Below are 6209 nucleotides of genomic sequence, written 5' to 3' on the forward strand. Positions count from 1 at the left end.
ATCGATTGATCTGTATTTAAACCCAATAAACTACATTTAAGCTGTTCATTGGTAAAGGTGTTTCAAGTGTCGGTGGCGTCCCCCACTCTCGATCCTTCCCTGATCAAATTACCTTGAACTCGTCGTTCCATTTATTCTCCGTACTATTGGCCCCTCCTACTTCAATTTCATTCAAAATGTTTAAAAAAAATACCTGTTTATCCAAACAAAGTTCAGTACAAATACTGGAAACAATAAGAAACCAGAGTCACCAACACTAAACACATCTAACTAACTACACACCGTCTTTGACCTTGACTTGATTTCTTCCAATTTTTACTATTAATTATTAATACTATTTTAGTTTAAATACTTCTTTTGAATGACAATGTCACGCTTCACAACTTATACACAAAAATATTACAAAAAATTAACTTCAAACCAACAAAAAAAACAAAAATTCAAGAGAGCACATAAAATACGTCTACACTGGTCAGAGGTAAGATAACAACTCTCTTTAGATGCAATCTGATGGTAATTGTTTCTCCGCGAAAATCCACCAAGTTCTGGTTTTGATCTGCTATAGCAAGTGTTATATTGTTGATTACTTCACCGATAACTGGAAAGTAAATGACTGGAGAAGGTTCTTGCACGATTTTAAATCCTGGAGGAACTAATGGTGAAAATTCGTATATAGTATGTCCTGGTTTCCCGTTTCTATATGAACCGGATGCTCTATTACAGTTAATTGCAACTGTATTGACACTATGAATCTGTACAATTTCGTCCGATTTATGAGTGATCATTTTGTCTAACAGCTCATGTTTAGTAAAGCCCAGTAAAGGACCAATCGAATGTTCTTTATTGAAGTAAACAGGTTGTGTGCATGTTAATTCCACCTTCAATGTGTTGGTATTACCTTTTAGTTTCAATGAATCTGGTGAATTAATATGTGATTTTAGATAACGTGCTATAGCTTCCACTTCATAAGTTCCTGTAGGTAAACTAATAACATTGTCTCCATAATGAAAAAGATTGTTAAATCCTTCAATGATATTCGGTATGGAATTGTATGACTGAAAACTTAATAAACCAATGCTATAATCACCACCACTGTCTAATAAATTAATTGGTGGAAAAAGATCTGCACTAAGAATGCTTGAAGTTCCTGTTAAGGTAAAGGTGTACGACATGACTGAATTCCGTAAATGCTTATTCAACGTTATTATATAGAAATTTCAAACAGAAATGTCCGCAATATGGTGTATTCCAATCTTGATATCTTTTACGATTGTATGTAATATTACAGTTTCTGAAATAATGTAGGAGTTCTAATGGTGGTCTTAGATTTCCATAAGGATCGAAATAAATTACTTTATCATTTTTTTTAATATAGGCGACCCAATGAGTACCTATGTTTGGCACTGAATCTAGATTTACAATAGCACATTCATTAATTTTAGGAAAATTTGGCATTGAATCACGCATATAAACACCTCTAAAATGAGGTATGTTTTTGGCAAATTTCATCAACTCTATATTTGTGAGAGCTCTGTTAGGTGGTAGTCAATCTTGCTTAATATAAAGACCATATCCTTTTTTATAAGGTTTAAGGTAGAAACCTTGCCCAATTTTTTGCTCCTCCATCTTCTGATTGTGACGTCTCATTTCTTCTAGACGATCTCTAGCATCCCTCGTATCTTTAACTGCCTTAGCAACCGCAGCTGCTCCACCTGCTAGACTTCCTAGAGCGGACAAACCTGCAAATAATGGCACCAGAAAAGGGAGAATACCTCCAATTCTTGGAACTGGCAATATTCTTGGTAATTTGTTTAATTTCGATTTTGATAAAAACGTTTTAGCTTTTTTGAGTGCCGTTTTGGAGGCTCCACTAATTGATGTAGGTGATGTGACGCGAGCTGCACTTATTATATCTTTGATAGTTTTTTTCTTCTTCTTGTCTGCACTACCACCACCTAATTTTACTTTCGCTTTCAACGCGTTTGTAACTGCCCAAGCAGCTGCTTTTTCACCAAAAGATGAGTCACTTGACTTTGTTCTTTGCCAAGCTTTTTCCGCTAAGATGCGATCAGCTTTATGCCTCGATTTCAAATCTTTGTTTTTAAAATAAGCAATGTCATGCTCCTTACAGGCCTCGTCTAAAGGATTAATACCTTTATCGCCCCGGGCTAATCTTTCCTGTAATTTAGTTCCGGGTCCACAAAATCTATATCCTGGAATATGCGCTTCAAATGGAAGCTTGTTAATCACTGAATTTATTAGACCTTTCCCTGTCGTTTTCTTTCCCATTATGATGAGTATTTAGGACTGATTCTATTTATATAGGCCGCATATCAAACTTATCATCATCAGTATGAGATTAGAGAAGCAAAGTGAATGCTTACGTGTTTCCTTCAGGTCAGGAAGCAAATGAGGCTCGCCATGGCCAATTGTTACCCGACAATATACGTGCACTTATCTGTGGAAGTTCAGGGTCTGGTAAAACCAATTTCATAGCTTGTTTGCTTTTACAACCGAATGGATTAAAATTTGTAAATGTATACTTATGTAGCCGATCTCTAGAACAAGAAAAGTATTTATATTTAGAAAGCGTATTTAAACTAGTACCGGAAATAGGATTTCACAAAATCAATGATACGCAACAGGTAATCACTCCTGATGATGCTGAAAGGAATTCCATTATTGTATTTGATGATATTTCAATGGACCAACAGGACATAATTAGACAATATTACAGTATGGCTCGTCATAGAGGTATTGACTGTTTCTATTTAACACAGAGTTATGCAAGGATCCCTAAACATCTTATACGCGATAATGCCAATTTTATTATTATTTTCATGCAAGATGATTTAAATTTAAGGCATATTTATAACGATCATGTGAGTTCGCCAAGTGTGTCATTTAATAATTTTAAAAAGATGTGTGAAGTCTGCTGGAATGAGCCTTATGGTTTTTTAACTATAGATAAAACAAGAGACTTAAATAATGGGAGATTTCGAAAAGGTTTAGATACATTCATCTATATACAGAGCAATATTTTCCATTAGTCTATCATTTTTCATTATGGATCCTAAAGTTACACAGCATCTTATCAAAACTTCTAAATCTCTGCGAGAAAAATTCAAAACTTTAAAGAGAGGTCTTCAATTATCACAGCAAGATCTGGAAAGAAGTTTAAAGCCCATTACAGAACCGCTTCAAGAGTTAGTTGAACAGAGTAAAAAGCGTTCGAAAAAACCTACTTTAAAATCTGACACTTCAACTTCTACGACATCGCTTGAAGAAGATGTTAAATTACCGCTTAAAGAAGAAGAAGAAGAAGAAGTCAAATTACCGCTTAAAGCTTCAACTCCTATACCACGAAAGGATATTTTAGATATTAAAATGGAAGAAGAGACGTTTGAAGATGATGATTCTCCTCTAGAGCAAATTAAACAAATACATAGTAAAGAGGAATTGGAGAAAAGCTTAGAAGAAGTAGAAGAGATAGGATCTTTAATAAAACCGTATTTATTGAAACATATGACTTCAGATACTAAAGATCTAGATGATAGATACGGCATTAGAATGTTACCTACTGGAGGCATGACGATAGGAAATGCACAGGTAGCCATTGATGATAATGATATCAATGTAAATGGAAACTGGTATAAAGGTACTCCTGGGTTATTACAATTATTATTTTTAAAAAAGCCTAACAAATACACTGTAGAAGATTTGGAAAATTATAAGGATATTTTAGAAGTTAGTAACGCACACAAACAACAATTTAGTGATGAAAACCTCTTAGCTCCAGCAAAGGATTCAAATACAAAAATATTATAGCTCCTTTATTTTATCCTTCTATGGGTGAACAGTCGGCTCAACCCTATTTCACACCACCATCAACTGCAGATCAAGTTACTAGGACACCTCGGACTACAATTGCAACAAAGCCTATTCAAAGAAGATACGGTCTAAGGCACATGGCTACTACTGGTAAAGGTATGGATGTTGGGCAAAATATTTATGAATACTGGGATGATCCAAATGAATTAGTGGATCGACTTCGGCTCTTATATGCATCTTATATGCTGGTCACACTGGACATGGAAATGAAATTCATTCTATAATCGAAGAGTTGAGAGAGGCGGATATTATTTATTAGGAATTACTTGTGGGATAAATTATCAGTTGTTGTTTGGTTTTCGATATGTCTATAGACAAGTTTGGCAGACCTTTGCATCACTTAAAAACAGTATTTCATGCTAGTAATGATGAAGACGGAGAATTTATAGACTTTGGAAATAAACGAATACTCGGAATCAATAGTCCAGTTGGTAGTTCAGATGCTGTTAATAAGATTTATCTTGAACAATTTGTAACTGAAGGATTGGACAAGTATATAAAAAAGTTAGATTTAGTAACAAATACATATTTACAAGAACAGTTTGTTAGTAAACGTTATCTTTTAGAAACGTACGACGAAGCCCGAAAAAAAGTTACAGATAATTTTGTGCGCGGTTTATTCACTGTTTTTAGACCATTTTGTTTGCGTTGGACCGATGGTTCGTGCCCATTCTTGCCGTAACAGTTGCAAACTGGCGTCTGTGGGTTCTTGAGTTCGAGGAGGCATGAATATTTCTCCGGGCAAACGTAGTGGCTGTCCCAACACTGCCTCTGCTGCGCTTAACCCGGTGGTTCTCCTTAGAGCCGACCTTAGTCCTAGCAGGACCGTAGGCAGGGTCTTGGTCCATTTGCTGGCCTCTTCGAGCCTCGTCCGAAGTGCGCTCTTCAGGGAACGGTGCCATCGTTCTACCATTCCGTTGCTTTGTGGATGGTAAGCCGTTGTTCTGAGATGCGTGATCCCTAGAAGTTGATAACAATGATGTGTGTCCTCTAAAGGTAGTTTATGAGGAATTAGACGACCATCGCGATCTGTTTCTGATAAATTCAAATAACAATTACCACTATGTTTATATAAAAAATTTTAATAGGCTTGTCAGTAAGCAAATATCAAATCAAATCAAATTTATTGCTTCTAAAAATGTAAATTTTACAGCAAGGAGTTCAACATATTCAACATATTCTACATAAATCTAAAAAAATAATAGTTATTCTCATAGATGCACAAAAAATAAAGAGAATTTTTTTTTTTTTTTTTATACAAAAACTTACCTATATACGATAAATGTAACAAAACCTTGGCAAGAGGACTGTAAAGAATACAGAGACTTTCTAACATTATATAAGAACTTTGACTCTTTGTACAGTTACTGCAACTATTTTTTACGATTTAATTTCCTAGTTAATATTATTTATTTATTCTGAAAATGGTACATTTCAACTTAAAATGTTTTTGCTTTTTATGTGTTTAATTTCTAATTTATAACCAGGGTTTCAATTTTTTTCTAATTTCTAAACATTTTATGACAAAGTAATATAAGTTTTTAATTTCTAACTCTGAATAGGGATTTAAGATTATATCTAACGCATCTAACTTTAAACCCGGTAGCTTGTCAAAATACTTAATTCTAAGTGCGCTAAATGTACGGCATTCCAACAGAAGATGCTCAAGCGTATCCAATGAGCTACCTTTACAGAATGAGCAATTTTCAGTAGGGTTGAAATCATGTTTATCATCTTTAATCACAATTCTTGGGTATTTTTTATTTGCCAGTCGGATCTGTGCTATTAGTTTAAGAAAGTGCAACGGAAGTTTCAAGGACAGATAGAACGGTGCGGAATTGTACTGACTCACAAACCTAATGTCTTGTTTTGAATAAAGATTCTAGATCAATACTAATAAGATGATTTTTGTAAGCATTTGATAAATTATTTTTGTTTTTTCTTATTTCATTGTAGTCCTGAGAGATCCATAAATGAGTGGCTCCTATTTTAGTTAAATAATTGTATAAAAAGGAACACCAGTTAAAAGGAATTTGTGTATTACCAATTAAATTTATGAGGCGATTTAGGCATAATTTTTGAATACGATTATCATTCATTCCAAGCAATGTTATCCACCATGATAGAACCCTCTTAAATATGTGATAGTTGATATGAATTCTGTTTAGTTCATGTCTAAGTAACGCATCAGGAGTTGATTTTGGCAGCTGTAAGAGTGATTTTAAAAATTTAATTTGTACTTTTTCCAAGATTTCCGCATAAGGTGACGCCCAAATTTCCCCACAATATAGCAATACGCTATTTACCATCGAATCAAA

This window comes from Rhodnius prolixus, unplaced genomic scaffold (genome assembly GCF_049639745.1).
Source record: "Rhodnius prolixus isolate KJV_2025 unplaced genomic scaffold, Rpr scaffold_39, whole genome shotgun sequence".
NCBI classification, from domain to species: domain Eukaryota; kingdom Metazoa; phylum Arthropoda; class Insecta; order Hemiptera; family Reduviidae; genus Rhodnius; species Rhodnius prolixus.